This window comes from Salmo salar, chromosome 03 (assembly GCF_965601325.2).
Source record: "Salmo salar chromosome 03, fSalSal1, whole genome shotgun sequence".
NCBI lineage: Eukaryota > Metazoa > Chordata > Actinopteri > Salmoniformes > Salmonidae > Salmo > Salmo salar.
The window spans coordinates 10,353,005-10,369,484 of record NC_138293.1 but is presented as its reverse complement, the minus strand read 5'-3'; the positions used below and the strand labels follow the sequence as shown (position 1 = coordinate 10,369,484).

General features: G+C 41.6%; 20 non-coding genes across 20 annotated transcripts; 9 read left to right on the top strand and 11 right to left on the bottom strand.

Annotated features, from left to right (window-relative positions):
* Positions 1–636: 636 nt before the first annotated feature.
* On the bottom strand, positions 637–709 carry trnak-uuu (transfer RNA lysine (anticodon UUU)). The gene has a single exon. It is a non-coding gene; the product is annotated as a tRNA-Lys (tRNA).
* Positions 710–876: 167 nt separating this feature from the next.
* Positions 877–948, top strand: trnaw-cca (transfer RNA tryptophan (anticodon CCA)). The gene has a single exon. It is a non-coding gene; the product is annotated as a tRNA-Trp (tRNA).
* Positions 949–2,112: 1,164 nt separating this feature from the next.
* Positions 2,113–2,185, bottom strand: trnak-uuu (transfer RNA lysine (anticodon UUU)). The gene has a single exon. It is a non-coding gene; the product is annotated as a tRNA-Lys (tRNA).
* A 168-nt stretch (positions 2,186–2,353) lies between these two features.
* Positions 2,354–2,425, top strand: trnaw-cca (transfer RNA tryptophan (anticodon CCA)). The gene has a single exon. It is a non-coding gene; the product is annotated as a tRNA-Trp (tRNA).
* A 1,164-nt stretch (positions 2,426–3,589) lies between these two features.
* Positions 3,590–3,662, bottom strand: trnak-uuu (transfer RNA lysine (anticodon UUU)). Its single transcript has one exon. It is a non-coding gene; the product is annotated as a tRNA-Lys (tRNA).
* Positions 3,663–3,829: 167 nt separating this feature from the next.
* Positions 3,830–3,901, top strand: trnaw-cca (transfer RNA tryptophan (anticodon CCA)). Its single transcript has one exon. It is a non-coding gene; the product is annotated as a tRNA-Trp (tRNA).
* Positions 3,902–5,065: 1,164 nt separating this feature from the next.
* Positions 5,066–5,138, bottom strand: trnak-uuu (transfer RNA lysine (anticodon UUU)). The gene has a single exon. It is a non-coding gene; the product is annotated as a tRNA-Lys (tRNA).
* Positions 5,139–5,306: 168 nt separating this feature from the next.
* On the top strand, positions 5,307–5,378 carry trnaw-cca (transfer RNA tryptophan (anticodon CCA)). The gene has a single exon. It is a non-coding gene; the product is annotated as a tRNA-Trp (tRNA).
* Positions 5,379–6,542: 1,164 nt separating this feature from the next.
* trnak-uuu (transfer RNA lysine (anticodon UUU)) lies at positions 6,543–6,615 on the bottom strand. Its single transcript has one exon. It is a non-coding gene; the product is annotated as a tRNA-Lys (tRNA).
* A 167-nt stretch (positions 6,616–6,782) lies between these two features.
* Positions 6,783–6,854, top strand: trnaw-cca (transfer RNA tryptophan (anticodon CCA)). Its single transcript has one exon. It is a non-coding gene; the product is annotated as a tRNA-Trp (tRNA).
* Positions 6,855–8,018: 1,164 nt separating this feature from the next.
* Positions 8,019–8,091, bottom strand: trnak-uuu (transfer RNA lysine (anticodon UUU)). Its single transcript has one exon. It is a non-coding gene; the product is annotated as a tRNA-Lys (tRNA).
* Positions 8,092–9,494: 1,403 nt separating this feature from the next.
* trnak-uuu (transfer RNA lysine (anticodon UUU)) lies at positions 9,495–9,567 on the bottom strand. Its single transcript has one exon. It is a non-coding gene; the product is annotated as a tRNA-Lys (tRNA).
* A 167-nt stretch (positions 9,568–9,734) lies between these two features.
* trnaw-cca (transfer RNA tryptophan (anticodon CCA)) lies at positions 9,735–9,806 on the top strand. Its single transcript has one exon. It is a non-coding gene; the product is annotated as a tRNA-Trp (tRNA).
* A 1,164-nt stretch (positions 9,807–10,970) lies between these two features.
* On the bottom strand, positions 10,971–11,043 carry trnak-uuu (transfer RNA lysine (anticodon UUU)). The gene has a single exon. It is a non-coding gene; the product is annotated as a tRNA-Lys (tRNA).
* Positions 11,044–11,211: 168 nt separating this feature from the next.
* On the top strand, positions 11,212–11,283 carry trnaw-cca (transfer RNA tryptophan (anticodon CCA)). Its single transcript has one exon. It is a non-coding gene; the product is annotated as a tRNA-Trp (tRNA).
* A 1,164-nt stretch (positions 11,284–12,447) lies between these two features.
* trnak-uuu (transfer RNA lysine (anticodon UUU)) lies at positions 12,448–12,520 on the bottom strand. The gene has a single exon. It is a non-coding gene; the product is annotated as a tRNA-Lys (tRNA).
* Positions 12,521–13,923: 1,403 nt separating this feature from the next.
* trnak-uuu (transfer RNA lysine (anticodon UUU)) lies at positions 13,924–13,996 on the bottom strand. The gene has a single exon. It is a non-coding gene; the product is annotated as a tRNA-Lys (tRNA).
* A 167-nt stretch (positions 13,997–14,163) lies between these two features.
* trnaw-cca (transfer RNA tryptophan (anticodon CCA)) lies at positions 14,164–14,235 on the top strand. The gene has a single exon. It is a non-coding gene; the product is annotated as a tRNA-Trp (tRNA).
* A 1,164-nt stretch (positions 14,236–15,399) lies between these two features.
* Positions 15,400–15,472, bottom strand: trnak-uuu (transfer RNA lysine (anticodon UUU)). Its single transcript has one exon. It is a non-coding gene; the product is annotated as a tRNA-Lys (tRNA).
* A 168-nt stretch (positions 15,473–15,640) lies between these two features.
* trnaw-cca (transfer RNA tryptophan (anticodon CCA)) lies at positions 15,641–15,712 on the top strand. Its single transcript has one exon. It is a non-coding gene; the product is annotated as a tRNA-Trp (tRNA).
* Positions 15,713–16,480: the final 768 nt, after the last annotated feature.

Genomic DNA, 16,480 nt, shown 5'->3' with positions numbered 1-16,480 from the left:
CTTCCACTAGATGTCAACAGTCTTTAGACATTGTTTCAGGATTGTTTTCTGAAAAATGAAGAAGAATGAGACCTTCTGTCAGTGGACTGAGGAAGCATGCAGTGCTGGTTTGTGCACATGACCAAGTGCGCGCCCTTCGTTGTTTTTCCTTTCTATTGAATACGCTATTGTCCGGTTGAAATATTATCGCGTATTTAGACAATTGACAAACTGAGGATTATTTATAAAAATCGTTTGACATGTTTCAACAAACGTTACCGGTATTATTCGGACGTATTCGTCTGCGTGTTTTGACCGTCTTTGAGCCAGTGGATTACTGAACACAACGAGCCAACAAAACTGAGTTTTTGGGATATAAAGAGGGACTTTATTGAACAAAACAAACATTTATTGTGTAGCTGAGACTCTTGTGACTGCAACCAGATGAAAATCTTCAAAGGTAAGTGATTGATTTGATAGCTATTTCTGACTTTCGTGACTCCTCTATATGGTTGGAAAATGTTTGTATGCTTTTGTAAGCGGGGCGCTGTCCTCAGATAATCGCATGGTATGCTTTCGCACTAAAGCCATTTTTAAATCTGACAAAATGCAAGTATCGAAAGACTGCCTGCTGAAAGAAGGTGAACATTAAAGCAGCGCCCGAACAGGGACTTGAACCCTGGACCCTCAGATTAAAAGTCTGATGCTCTACCGACTGAGCTATTCGGGCTCTGCATTTACCTATTTTCATACACCTAACCTGTCGGGCAGAGGCACGTGCTGACGAGGGGGCATTGTCAGATGGTACATTTCCCCAGAGATCCAGGCCTCCATTCCAAATGATACAGTCACCGAAATCTGAACTAGGCATCACCTCCAAAGATGCATTTTGTCTAAGACCTCGTGGCGCAACGGTAGCGCATCTGACTCCAGATCAGAAGGTTCCGTGTTCAAATCACGTCGTGGTTAGTGTTTTTATGTGTGCAATCTCTACCTTCTTTAAACAGCGAAGTCAATGAATAAGCACAAGTACCAATGTGGCTTACAGTACAAATCTCGAACGAAAACAACCAAACCAATGCTGCTTTAGATGACAATTGTCTCTCATAAAAGCCTGGCACACTGCAAATTCCCATATCAGATGATGCTGTGTGATTGATTGACAGACTTAAATCAGTCTTCGAACACGGATTTCAACTTCTTATGGCTTAGGGGAAGTATTTTGACGTCTGGATGAGAAGCGTGCCCAAAGTAAACTACCTTTTACTCAGGCCCAGAAGCTAGGATATGCATATAATTGGTAGATTTGGATAGAACACACTGTAAAGTTTCCAAAACCGTTCAAATGATGTCTGTGAGTATAACAGAACTGATATGGCAGGTGAAAATCTGAGGAAAATCCATCCGGGAAGTGGGATTTTTTTTGATGTGGGAAGTTTTCAATTGAATGCCTATTGAGTTTCTAATGGGTTAGGACCAAGATTGCAGTTCCTATGGCTTCCACTAGATGTCAACAGTCTTTAGACATTGTTTCAGGATTGTTTTCTGAAAAATGAAGAAGAATGAGACCTTCTGTCAGTGGACTGAGGAAGCATGCAGTGCTGGTTTGTGCACATGACCAAGTGCGCGCCCTTCGTTGTTTTTCCTTTCTATTGAATACGCTATTGTCCGGTTGAAATATTATCGCGTATTTAGACAATTGACAAACTGAGGATTATTTATAAAAATCGTTTGACATGTTTCAACAAACGTTACCGGTATTATTCGGACGTATTCGTCTGCGTGTTTTGACCGTCTTTGAGCCAGTGGATTACTGAACACAACGAGCCAACAAAACTGAGTTTTTGGGATATAAAGAGGGACTTTATTGAACAAAACAAACATTTATTGTGTAGCTGAGACTCTTGTGACTGCAACCAGATGAAAATCTTCAAAGGTAAGTGATTGATTTGATAGCTATTTCTGACTTTCGTGACTCCTCTATATGGTTGGAAAATGTTTGTATGCTTTTGTAAGCGGGGCGCTGTCCTCAGATAATCGCATGGTATGCTTTCGCACTAAAGCCATTTTTAAATCTGACAAAATGCAAGTATCGAAAGACTGCCTGCTGAAAGAAGGTGAACATTAAAGCAGCGCCCGAACAGGGACTTGAACCCTGGACCCTCAGATTAAAAGTCTGATGCTCTACCGACTGAGCTATTCGGGCTCTGCATTTACCTATTTTCATACACCTAACCTGTCGGGCAGAGGCACGTGCTGACGAGGGGGCATTGTCAGATGGTACATTTCCCCAGAGATCCAGGCCTCCATTCCAAATGATTACAGTCACCGAAATCTGAACTAGGCATCACCTCCAAAGATGCATTTTGTCTAAGACCTCGTGGCGCAACGGTAGCGCATCTGACTCCAGATCAGAAGGTTCCGTGTTCAAATCACGTCGTGGTTAGTGTTTTTATGTGTGCAATCTCTACCTTCTTTAAACAGCGAAGTCAATGAATCAGCACAAGTACCAATGTGGCTTACAGTACAAATCTCCAACGAAAACAACCAAACCAATGCTGCTTTAGATGACAATTGTCTCTCATAAAAGCCTGGCACACTGCAAATTCCCATATCAGATGATGCTGTGTGATTGATTGACAGACTTAAATCAGTCTTCGAACACGGATTTCAACTTCTTATGGCTTAGGGGAAGTATTTTGACGTCTGGATGAGAAGCGTGCCCAAAGTAAACTACCTTTTACTCAGGCCCAGAAGCTAGGATATGCATATAATTGGTAGATTTGGATAGAACACACTGTAAAGTTTCCAAAACCGTTCAAATGATGTCTGTGAGTATAACAGAACTGATATGGCAGGTGAAAATCTGAGTAAAATCCATCCGGGAAGTGGGATTTTTTTTGATGTGGGAAGTTTTCAATTGAATGCCTATTGAGTTTCTAATGGGTTAGGACCAAGATTGCAGTTCCTATGGCTTCCACTAGATGTCAACAGTCTTTAGACATTGTTTCAGGATTGTTTTCTGAAAAATGAAGAAGAATGAGACCTTCTGTCAGTGGACTGAGGAAGCATGCAGTGCTGGTTTGCGCACATGACCAAGTGCGCGCCCTTCGTTGTTTTTCCTTTCTATTGAATACGCTATTGTCCGGTTGAAATATTATCGCGTATTTAGACAATTGACAAACTGAGGATTATTTATAAAAATCGTTTGACATGTTTCAACAAACGTTACCGGTATTATTCGGACGTATTCGTCTGCGTGTTTTGACCGTCTTTGAGCCAGTGGATTACTGAACACAACGAGCCAACAAAACTGAGTTTTTGGGATATAAAGAGGGACTTTATTGAACAAAACAAACATTTATTGTGTAGCTGAGACTCTTGTGACTGCAACCAGATGAAAATCTTCAAAGGTAAGTGATTGATTTGATAGCTATTTCTGACTTTCGTGACTCCTCTATATGGTTGGAAAATGTTTGTATGCTTTTGTAAGCGGGGCGCTGTCCTCAGATAATCGCATGGTATGCTTTCGCACTAAAGCCATTTTTAAATCTGACAAAATGCAAGTATCGAAAGACTGCCTGCTGAAAGAAGGTGAACATTAAAGCAGCGCCCGAACAGGGACTTGAACCCTGGACCCTCAGATTAAAAGTCTGATGCTCTACCGACTGAGCTATTCGGGCTCTGCATTTACCTATTTTCATACACCTAACCTGTCGGGCAGAGGCACGTGCTGACGAGGGGGCATTGTCAGATGGTACATTTCCCCAGAGATCCAGGCCTCCATTCCAAATGATACAGTCACCGAAATCTGAACTAGGCATCACCTCCAAAGATGCATTTTGTCTAAGACCTCGTGGCGCAACGGTAGCGCATCTGACTCCAGATCAGAAGGTTCCGTGTTCAAATCACGTCGTGGTTAGTGTTTTTATGTGTGCAATCTCTACCTTCTTTAAACAGCGAAGTCAATGAATAAGCACAAGTACCAATGTGGCTTACAGTACAAATCTCGAACGAAAACAACCAAACCAATGCTGCTTTAGATGACAATTGTCTCTCATAAAAGCCTGGCACACTGCAAATTCCCATATCAGATGATGCTGTGTGATTGATTGACAGACTTAAATCAGTCTTCGAACACGGATTTCAACTTCTTATGGCTTAGGGGAAGTATTTTGACGTCTGGATGAGAAGCGTGCCCAAAGTAAACTACCTTTTACTCAGGCCCAGAAGCTAGGATATGCATATAATTGGTAGATTTGGATAGAACACACTGTAAAGTTTCCAAAACCGTTCAAATGATGTCTGTGAGTATAACAGAACTGATATGGCAGGTGAAAATCTGAGGAAAATCCATCCGGGAAGTGGGATTTTTTTTGATGTGGGAAGTTTTCAATTGAATGCCTATTGAGTTTCTAATGGGTTAGGACCAAGATTGCAGTTCCTATGGCTTCCACTAGATGTCAACAGTCTTTAGACATTGTTTCAGGATTGTTTTCTGAAAAATGAAGAAGAATGAGACCTTCTGTCAGTGGACTGAGGAAGCATGCAGTGCTGGTTTGTGCACATGACCAAGTGCGCGCCCTTCGTTGTTTTTCCTTTCTATTGAATACGCTATTGTCCGGTTGAAATATTATCGCGTATTTAGACAATTGACAAACTGAGGATTATTTATAAAAATCGTTTGACATGTTTCAACAAACGTTACCGGTATTATTCGGACGTATTCGTCTGCGTGTTTTGACCGTCTTTGAGCCAGTGGATTACTGAACACAACGAGCCAACAAAACTGAGTTTTTGGGATATAAAGAGGGACTTTATTGAACAAAACAAACATTTATTGTGTAGCTGAGACTCTTGTGACTGCAACCAGATGAAAATCTTCAAAGGTAAGTGATTGATTTGATAGCTATTTCTGACTTTCGTGACTCCTCTATATGGTTGGAAAATGTTTGTATGCTTTTGTAAGCGGGGCGCTGTCCTCAGATAATCGCATGGTATGCTTTCGCACTAAAGCCATTTTTAAATCTGACAAAATGCAAGTATCGAAAGACTGCCTGCTGAAAGAAGGTGAACATTAAAGCAGCGCCCGAACAGGGACTTGAACCCTGGACCCTCAGATTAAAAGTCTGATGCTCTACCGACTGAGCTATTCGGGCTCTGCATTTACCTATTTTCATACACCTAACCTGTCGGGCAGAGGCACGTGCTGACGAGGGGGCATTGTCAGATGGTACATTTCCCCAGAGATCCAGGCCTCCATTCCAAATGATTACAGTCACCGAAATCTGAACTAGGCATCACCTCCAAAGATGCATTTTGTCTAAGACCTCGTGGCGCAACGGTAGCGCATCTGACTCCAGATCAGAAGGTTCCGTGTTCAAATCACGTCGTGGTTAGTGTTTTTATGTGTGCAATCTCTACCTTCTTTAAACAGCGAAGTCAATGAATCAGCACAAGTACCAATGTGGCTTACAGTACAAATCTCCAACGAAAACAACCAAACCAATGCTGCTTTAGATGACAATTGTCTCTCATAAAAGCCTGGCACACTGCAAATTCCCATATCAGATGATGCTGTGTGATTGATTGACAGACTTAAATCAGTCTTCGAACACGGATTTCAACTTCTTATGGCTTAGGGGAAGTATTTTGACGTCTGGATGAGAAGCGTGCCCAAAGTAAACTACCTTTTACTCAGGCCCAGAAGCTAGGATATGCATATAATTGGTAGATTTGGATAGAACACACTGTAAAGTTTCCAAAACCGTTCAAATGATGTCTGTGAGTATAACAGAACTGATATGGCAGGTGAAAATCTGAGTAAAATCCATCCGGGAAGTGGGATTTTTTTTGATGTGGGAAGTTTTCAATTGAATGCCTATTGAGTTTCTAATGGGTTAGGACCAAGATTGCAGTTCCTATGGCTTCCACTAGATGTCAACAGTCTTTAGACATTGTTTCAGGATTGTTTTCTGAAAAATGAAGAAGAATGAGACCTTCTGTCAGTGGACTGAGGAAGCATGCAGTGCTGGTTTGCGCACATGACCAAGTGCGCGCCCTTCGTTGTTTTTCCTTTCTATTGAATACGCTATTGTCCGGTTGAAATATTATCGCGTATTTAGACAATTGACAAACTGAGGATTATTTATAAAAATCGTTTGACATGTTTCAACAAACGTTACCGGTATTATTCGGACGTATTCGTCTGCGTGTTTTGACCGTCTTTGAGCCAGTGGATTACTGAACACAACGAGCCAACAAAACTGAGTTTTTGGGATATAAAGAGGGACTTTATTGAACAAAACAAACATTTATTGTGTAGCTGAGACTCTTGTGACTGCAACCAGATGAAAATCTTCAAAGGTAAGTGATTGATTTGATAGCTATTTCTGACTTTCGTGACTCCTCTATATGGTTGGAAAATGTTTGTATGCTTTTGTAAGCGGGGCGCTGTCCTCAGATAATCGCATGGTATGCTTTCGCACTAAAGCCATTTTTAAATCTGACAAAATGCAAGTATCGAAAGACTGCCTGCTGAAAGAAGGTGAACATTAAAGCAGCGCCCGAACAGGGACTTGAACCCTGGACCCTCAGATTAAAAGTCTGATGCTCTACCGACTGAGCTATTCGGGCTCTGCATTTACCTATTTTCATACACCTAACCTGTCGGGCAGAGGCACGTGCTGACGAGGGGGCATTGTCAGATGGTACATTTCCCCAGAGATCCAGGCCTCCATTCCAAATGATACAGTCACCGAAATCTGAACTAGGCATCACCTCCAAAGATGCATTTTGTCTAAGACCTCGTGGCGCAACGGTAGCGCATCTGACTCCAGATCAGAAGGTTCCGTGTTCAAATCACGTCGTGGTTAGTGTTTTTATGTGTGCAATCTCTACCTTCTTTAAACAGCGAAGTCAATGAATAAGCACAAGTACCAATGTGGCTTACAGTACAAATCTCGAACGAAAACAACCAAACCAATGCTGCTTTAGATGACAATTGTCTCTCATAAAAGCCTGGCACACTGCAAATTCCCATATCAGATGATGCTGTGTGATTGATTGACAGACTTAAATCAGTCTTCGAACACGGATTTCAACTTCTTATGGCTTAGGGGAAGTATTTTGAGGTCTGGATGAGAAGCGTGCCCAAAGTAAACTACCTTTTACTCAGGCCCAGAAGCTAGGATATGCATATAATTGGTAGATTTGGATAGAACACACTGTAAAGTTTCCAAAACCGTTCAAATGATGTCTGTGAGTATAACAGAACTGATATGGCAGGTGAAAATCTGAGGAAAATCCATCCGGGAAGTGGGATTTTTTTTGATGTGGGAAGTTTTCAATTGAATGCCTATTGAGTTTCTAATGGGTTAGGACCAAGATTGCAGTTCCTATGGCTTCCACTAGATGTCAACAGTCTTTAGACATTGTTTCAGGATTGTTTTCTGAAAAATGAAGAAGAATGAGACCTTCTGTCAGTGGACTGAGGAAGCATGCAGTGCTGGTTTGTGCACATGACCAAGTGCGCGCCCTTCGTTGTTTTTCCTTTCTATTGAATACGCTATTGTCCGGTTGAAATATTATCGCGTATTTAGACAATTGACAAACTGAGGATTATTTATAAAAATCGTTTGACATGTTTCAACAAACGTTACCGGTATTATTCGGACGTATTCGTCTGCGTGTTTTGACCGTCTTTGAGCCAGTGGATTACTGAACACAACGAGCCAACAAAACTGAGTTTTTGGGATATAAAGAGGGACTTTATTGAACAAAACAAACATTTATTGTGTAGCTGAGACTCTTGTGACTGCAACCAGATGAAAATCTTCAAAGGTAAGTGATTGATTTGATAGCTATTTCTGACTTTCGTGACTCCTCTATATGGTTGGAAAATGTTTGTATGCTTTTGTAAGCGGGGCGCTGTCCTCAGATAATCGCATGGTATGCTTTCGCACTAAAGCCATTTTTAAATCTGACAAAATGCAAGTATCGAAAGACTGCCTGCTGAAAGAAGGTGAACATTAAAGCAGCGCCCGAACAGGGACTTGAACCCTGGACCCTCAGATTAAAAGTCTGATGCTCTACCGACTGAGCTATTCGGGCTCTGCATTTACCTATTTTCATACACCTAACCTGTCGGGCAGAGGCACGTGCTGACGAGGGGGCATTGTCAGATGGTACATTTCCCCAGAGATCCAGGCCTCCATTCCAAATGATACAGTCACCGAAATCTGAACTAGGCATCACCTCCAAAGATGCATTTTGTCTAAGACCTCGTGGCGCAACGGTAGCGCATCTGACTCCAGATCAGAAGGTTCCGTGTTCAAATCACATCGTGGTTAGTGTTTTTATGTGTGCAATCTCTACCTTCTTTAAACAGCGAAGTCAATGAATAAGCACAAGTACCAATGTGGCTTACAGTACAAATCTCGAACGAAAACAACCAAACCAATGCTGCTTTAGATGACAATTGTCTCTCATAAAAGCCTGGCACACTGCAAATTCCCATATCAGATGATGCTGTGTGATTGATTGACAGACTTAAATCAGTCTTCGAACACGGATTTCAACTTCTTATGGCTTAGGGGAAGTATTTTGACGTCTGGATGAGAAGCGTGCCCAAAGTAAACTACCTTTTACTCAGGCCCAGAAGCTAGGATATGCATATAATTGGTAGATTTGGATAGAACACACTGTAAAGTTTCCAAAACCGTTCAAATGATGTCTGTGAGTATAACAGAACTGATATGGCAGGTGAAAATCTGAGGAAAATCCATCCGGGAAGTGGGATTTTTTTTGATGTGGGAAGTTTTCAATTGAATGCCTATTGAGTTTCTAATGGGTTAGGACCAAGATTGCAGTTCCTATGGCTTCCACTAGATGTCAACAGTCTTTAGACATTATTTCAGGATTGTTTTCTGAAAAATGAAGAAGAATGAGACCTTCTGTCAGTGGACTGAGGAAGCATGCAGTGCTGGTTTGCGCACATGACCAAGTGCGCGCCCTTCGTTGTTTTTCCTTTCTATTGAATACGCTATTGTCCGGTTGAAATATTATCGCGTATTTAGACAATTGACAAACTGAGGATTAATTATAAAAATCGTTTGACATGTTTCAACAAACGTTACCGGTACTATTCGGACGTATTCGTCTGCGTGTTTTGACCGTCTTTGAGCCAGTGGATTACTGAACACAACGAGCCAACAAAACTGAGTTTTTGGGATATAAAGAGGGAGTTTATTGAACAAAACAAACATTTATTGTGTAGCTGAGACTCTTGTGACTGCAACCAGATGAAAATCTTCAAAGGTAAGTGATTGATTTGATAGCTATTTCTGACTTTCGTGACTCCTCTATATGGTTGGAAAATGTTTGTATGCTTTTGTAAGCGGGGCGCTGTCCTCAGATAATCGCATGGTATGCTTTCGCACTAAAGCCATTTTTAAATCTGACAAAATGCAAGTATCGAAAGACTGCCTGCTGAAAGAAGGTGAACATTAAAGCAGCGCCCGAACAGGGACTTGAACCCTGGACCCTCAGATTAAAAGTCTGATGCTCTACCGACTGAGCTATTCGGGCTCTGCATTTACCTATTTTCATACACCTAACCTGTCGGGCAGAGGCACGTGCTGACGAGGGGGCATTGTCAGATGGTACATTTCCCCAGAGATCCAGGCCTCCATTCCAAATGATACAGTCACCGAAATCTGAACTAGGCATCACCTCCAAAGATGCATTTTGTCTAAGACCTCGTGGCGCAACGGTAGCGCATCTGACTCCAGATCAGAAGGTTCCGTGTTCAAATCACGTCGTGGTTAGTGTTTTTATGTGTGCAATCTCTACCTTCTTTAAACAGCGAAGTCAATGAATAAGCACAAGTACCAATGTGGCTTACAGTACAAATCTCGAACGAAAACAACCAAACCAATGCTGCTTTAGATGACAATTGTCTCTCATAAAAGCCTGGCACACTGCAAATTCCCATATCAGATGATGCTGTGTGATTGATTGACAGACTTAAATCAGTCTTCGAACACGGATTTCAACTTCTTATGGCTTAGGGGAAGTATTTTGACGTCTGGATGAGAAGCGTGCCCAAAGTAAACTACCTTTTACTCAGGCCCAGAAGCTAGGATATGCATATAATTGGTAGATTTGGATAGAACACACTGTAAAGTTTCCAAAACCGTTCAAATGATGTCTGTGAGTATAACAGAACTGATATGGCAGGTGAAAATCTGAGGAAAATCCATCCGGGAAGTGGGATTTTTTTTGATGTGGGAAGTTTTCAATTGAATGCCTATTGAGTTTCTAATGGGTTAGGACCAAGATTGCAGTTCCTATGGCTTCCACTAGATGTCAACAGTCTTTAGACATTGTTTCAGGATTGTTTTCTGAAAAATGAAGAAGAATGAGACCTTCTGTCAGTGGACTGAGGAAGCATGCAGTGCTGGTTTGTGCACATGACCAAGTGCGCGCCCTTCGTTGTTTTTCCTTTCTATTGAATACGCTATTGTCCGGTTGAAATATTATCGCGTATTTAGACAATTGACAAACTGAGGATTATTTATAAAAATCGTTTGACATGTTTCAACAAACGTTACCGGTATTATTCGGACGTATTCGTCTGCGTGTTTTGACCGTCTTTGAGCCAGTGGATTACTGAACACAACGAGCCAACAAAACTGAGTTTTTGGGATATAAAGAGGGACTTTATTGAACAAAACAAACATTTATTGTGTAGCTGAGACTCTTGTGACTGCAACCAGATGAAAATCTTCAAAGGTAAGTGATTGATTTGATAGCTATTTCTGACTTTCGTGACTCCTCTATATGGTTGGAAAATGTTTGTATGCTTTTGTAAGCGGGGCGCTGTCCTCAGATAATCGCATGGTATGCTTTCGCACTAAAGCCATTTTTAAATCTGACAAAATGCAAGTATCGAAAGACTGCCTGCTGAAAGAAGGTGAACATTAAAGCAGCGCCCGAACAGGGACTTGAACCCTGGACCCTCAGATTAAAAGTCTGATGCTCTACCGACTGAGCTATTCGGGCTCTGCATTTACCTATTTTCATACACCTAACCTGTCGGGCAGAGGCACGTGCTGACGAGGGGGCATTGTCAGATGGTACATTTCCCCAGAGATCCAGGCCTCCATTCCAAATGATTACAGTCACCGAAATCTGAACTAGGCATCACCTCCAAAGATGCATTTTGTCTAAGACCTCGTGGCGCAACGGTAGCGCATCTGACTCCAGATCAGAAGGTTCCGTGTTCAAATCACGTCGTGGTTAGTGTTTTTATGTGTGCAATCTCTACCTTCTTTAAACAGCGAAGTCAATGAATCAGCACAAGTACCAATGTGGCTTACAGTACAAATCTCCAACGAAAACAACCAAACCAATGCTGCTTTAGATGACAATTGTCTCTCATAAAAGCCTGGCACACTGCAAATTCCCATATCAGATGATGCTGTGTGATTGATTGACAGACTTAAATCAGTCTTCGAACACGGATTTCAACTTCTTATGGCTTAGGGGAAGTATTTTGACGTCTGGATGAGAAGCGTGCCCAAAGTAAACTACCTTTTACTCAGGCCCAGAAGCTAGGATATGCATATAATTGGTAGATTTGGATAGAACACACTGTAAAGTTTCCAAAACCGTTCAAATGATGTCTGTGAGTATAACAGAACTGATATGGCAGGTGAAAATCTGAGTAAAATCCATCCGGGAAGTGGGATTTTTTTTGATGTGGGAAGTTTTCAATTGAATGCCTATTGAGTTTCTAATGGGTTAGGACCAAGATTGCAGTTCCTATGGCTTCCACTAGATGTCAACAGTCTTTAGACATTGTTTCAGGATTGTTTTCTGAAAAATGAAGAAGAATGAGACCTTCTGTCAGTGGACTGAGGAAGCATGCAGTGCTGGTTTGCGCACATGACCAAGTGCGCGCCCTTCGTTGTTTTTCCTTTCTATTGAATACGCTATTGTCCGGTTGAAATATTATCGCGTATTTAGACAATTGACAAACTGAGGATTATTTATAAAAATCGTTTGACATGTTTCAACAAACGTTACCGGTATTATTCGGACGTATTCGTCTGCGTGTTTTGACCGTCTTTGAGCCAGTGGATTACTGAACACAACGAGCCAACAAAACTGAGTTTTTGGGATATAAAGAGGGACTTTATTGAACAAAACAAACATTTATTGTGTAGCTGAGACTCTTGTGACTGCAACCAGATGAAAATCTTCAAAGGTAAGTGATTGATTTGATAGCTATTTCTGACTTTCGTGACTCCTCTATATGGTTGGAAAATGTTTGTATGCTTTTGTAAGCGGGGCGCTGTCCTCAGATAATCGCATGGTATGCTTTCGCACTAAAGCCATTTTTAAATCTGACAAAATGCAAGTATCGAAAGACTGCCTGCTGAAAGAAGGTGAACATTAAAGCAGCGCCCGAACAGGGACTTGAACCCTGGACCCTCAGATTAAAAGTCTGATGCTCTACCGACTGAGCTATTCGGGCTCTGCATTTACCTATTTTCATACACCTAACCTGTCGGGCAGAGGCACGTGCTGACGAGGGGGCATTGTCAGATGGTACATTTCCCCAGAGATCCAGGCCTCCATTCCAAATGATACAGTCACCGAAATCTGAACTAGGCATCACCTCCAAAGATGCATTTTGTCTAAGACCTCGTGGCGCAACGGTAGCGCATCTGACTCCAGATCAGAAGGTTCCGTGTTCAAATCACATCGTGGTTAGTGTTTTTATGTGTGCAATCTCTACCTTCTTTAAACAGCGAAGTCAATGAATAAGCACAAGTACCAATGTGGCTTACAGTACAAATCTCGAACGAAAACAACCAAACCAATGCTGCTTTAGATGACAATTGTCTCTCATAAAAGCCTGGCACACTGCAAATTCCCATATCAGATGATGCTGTGTGATTGATTGACAGACTTAAATCAGTCTTCGAACACGGATTTCAACTTCTTATGGCTTAGGGGAAGTATTTTGACGTCTGGATGAGAAGCGTGCCCAAAGTAAACTACCTTTTACTCAGGCCCAGAAGCTAGGATATGCATATAATTGGTAGATTTGGATAGAACACACTGTAAAGTTTCCAAAACCGTTCAAATGATGTCTGTGAGTATAACAGAACTGATATGGCAGGTGAAAATCTGAGGAAAATCCATCCGGGAAGTGGGATTTTTTTTGATGTGGGAAGTTTTCAATTGAATGCCTATTGAGTTTCTAATGGGTTAGGACCAAGATTGCAGTTCCTATGGCTTCCACTAGATGTCAACAGTCTTTAGACATTGTTTCAGGATTGTTTTCTGAAAAATGAAGAAGAATGAGACCTTCTGTCAGTGGACTGAGGAAGCATGCAGTGCTGGTTTGTGCACATGACCAAGTGCGCGCCCTTCGTTGTTTTTCCTTTCTATTGAATACGCTATTGTCCGGTTGAAATATTATCGCGTATTTAGACAATTGACAAACTGAGGATTATTTATAAAAATCGTTTGACATGTTTCAACAAACGTTACCGGTATTATTCGGACGTATTCGTCTGCGTGTTTTGACCGTCTTTGAGCCAGTGGATTACTGAACACAACGAGCCAACAAAACTGAGTTTTTGGGATATAAAGAGGGACTTTATTGAACAAAACAAACATTTATTGTGTAGCTGAGACTCTTGTGACTGCAACCAGATGAAAATCTTCAAAGGTAAGTGATTGATTTGATAGCTATTTCTGACTTTCGTGACTCCTCTATATGGTTGGAAAATGTTTGTATGCTTTTGTAAGCGGGGCGCTGTCCTCAGATAATCGCATGGTATGCTTTCGCACTAAAGCCATTTTTAAATCTGACAAAATGCAAGTATCGAAAGACTGCCTGCTGAAAGAAGGTGAACATTAAAGCAGCGCCCGAACAGGGACTTGAACCCTGGACCCTCAGATTAAAAGTCTGATGCTCTACCGACTGAGCTATTCGGGCTCTGCATTTACCTATTTTCATACACCTAACCTGTCGGGCAGAGGCACGTGCTGACGAGGGGGCATTGTCAGATGGTACATTTCCCCAGAGATCCAGGCCTCCATTCCAAATGATACAGTCACCGAAATCTGAACTAGGCATCACCTCCAAAGATGCATTTTGTCTAAGACCTCGTGGCGCAACGGTAGCGCATCTGACTCCAGATCAGAAGGTTCCGTGTTCAAATCACGTCGTGGTTAGTGTTTTTATGTGTGCAATCTCTACCTTCTTTAAACAGCGAAGTCAATGAATAAGCACAAGTACCAATGTGGCTTACAGTACAAATCTCGAACGAAAACAACCAAACCAATGCTGCTTTAGATGACAATTGTCTCTCATAAAAGCCTGGCACACTGCAAATTCCCATATCAGATGATGCTGTGTGATTGATTGACAGACTTAAATCAGTCTTCGAACACGGATTTCAACTTCTTATGGCTTAGGGGAAGTATTTTGACGTCTGGATGAGAAGCGTGCCCAAAGTAAACTACCTTTTACTCAGGCCCAGAAGCTAGGATATGCATATAATTGGTAGATTTGGATAGAACACACTGTAAAGTTTCCAAAACCGTTCAAATGATGTCTGTGAGTATAACAGAACTGATATGGCAGGTGAAAATCTGAGGAAAATCCATCCGGGAAGTGGGATTTTTTTTGATGTGGGAAGTTTTCAATTGAATGCCTATTGAGTTTCTAATGGGTTAGGACCAAGATTGCAGTTCCTATGGCTTCCACTAGATGTCAACAGTCTTTAGACATTGTTTCAGGATTGTTTTCTGAAAAATGAAGAAGAATGAGACCTTCTGTCAGTGGACTGAGGAAGCATGCAGTGCTGGTTTGTGCACATGACCAAGTGCGCGCCCTTCGTTGTTTTTCCTTTCTATTGAATACGCTATTGTCCGGTTGAAATATTATCGCGTATTTAGACAATTGACAAACTGAGGATTATTTATAAAAATCGTTTGACATGTTTCAACAAACGTTACCGGTATTATTCGGACGTATTCGTCTGCGTGTTTTGACCGTCTTTGAGCCAGTGGATTACTGAACACAACGAGCCAACAAAACTGAGTTTTTGGGATATAAAGAGGGACTTTATTGAACAAAACAAACATTTATTGTGTAGCTGAGACTCTTGTGACTGCAACCAGATGAAAATCTTCAAAGGTAAGTGATTGATTTGATAGCTATTTCTGACTTTCGTGACTCCTCTATATGGTTGGAAAATGTTTGTATGCTTTTGTAAGCGGGGCGCTGTCCTCAGATAATCGCATGGTATGCTTTCGCACTAAAGCCATTTTTAAATCTGACAAAATGCAAGTATCGAAAGACTGCCTGCTGAAAGAAGGTGAACATTAAAGCAGCGCCCGAACAGGGACTTGAACCCTGGACCCTCAGATTAAAAGTCTGATGCTCTACCGACTGAGCTATTCGGGCTCTGCATTTACCTATTTTCATACACCTAACCTGTCGGGCAGAGGCACGTGCTGACGAGGGGGCATTGTCAGATGGTACATTTCCCCAGAGATCCAGGCCTCCATTCCAAATGATTACAGTCACCGAAATCTGAACTAGGCATCACCTCCAAAGATGCATTTTGTCTAAGACCTCGTGGCGCAACGGTAGCGCATCTGACTCCAGATCAGAAGGTTCCGTGTTCAAATCACGTCGTGGTTAGTGTTTTTATGTGTGCAATCTCTACCTTCTTTAAACAGCGAAGTCAATGAATCAGCACAAGTACCAATGTGGCTTACAGTACAAATCTCCAACGAAAACAACCAAACCAATGCTGCTTTAGATGACAATTGTCTCTCATAAAAGCCTGGCACACTGCAAATTCCCATATCAGATGATGCTGTGTGATTGATTGACAGACTTAAATCAGTCTTCGAACACGGATTTCAACTTCTTATGGCTTAGGGGAAGTATTTTGACGTCTGGATGAGAAGCGTGCCCAAAGTAAACTACCTTTTACTCAGGCCCAGAAGCTAGGATATGCATATAATTGGTAGATTTGGATAGAACACACTGTAAAGTTTCCAAAACCGTTCAAATGATGTCTGTGAGTATAACAGAACTGATATGGCAGGTGAAAATCTGAGTAAAATCCATCCGGGAAGTGGGATTTTTTTTGATGTGGGAAGTTTTCAATTGAATGCCTATTGAGTTTCTAATGGGTTAGGACCAAGATTGCAGTTCCTATGGCTTCCACTAGATGTCAACAGTCTTTAGACATTGTTTCAGGATTGTTTTCTGAAAAATGAAGAAGAATGAGACCTTCTGTCAGTGGACTGAGGAAGCATGCAGTGCTGGTTTGCGCACATGACCAAGTGCGCGCCCTTCGTTGTTTTTCCTTTCTATTGAATACGCTATTGTCCGGTTGAAATATTATCGCGTATTTAGACAATTGACAAACTGAGGATTATTTATAAAAATCGTTTGACA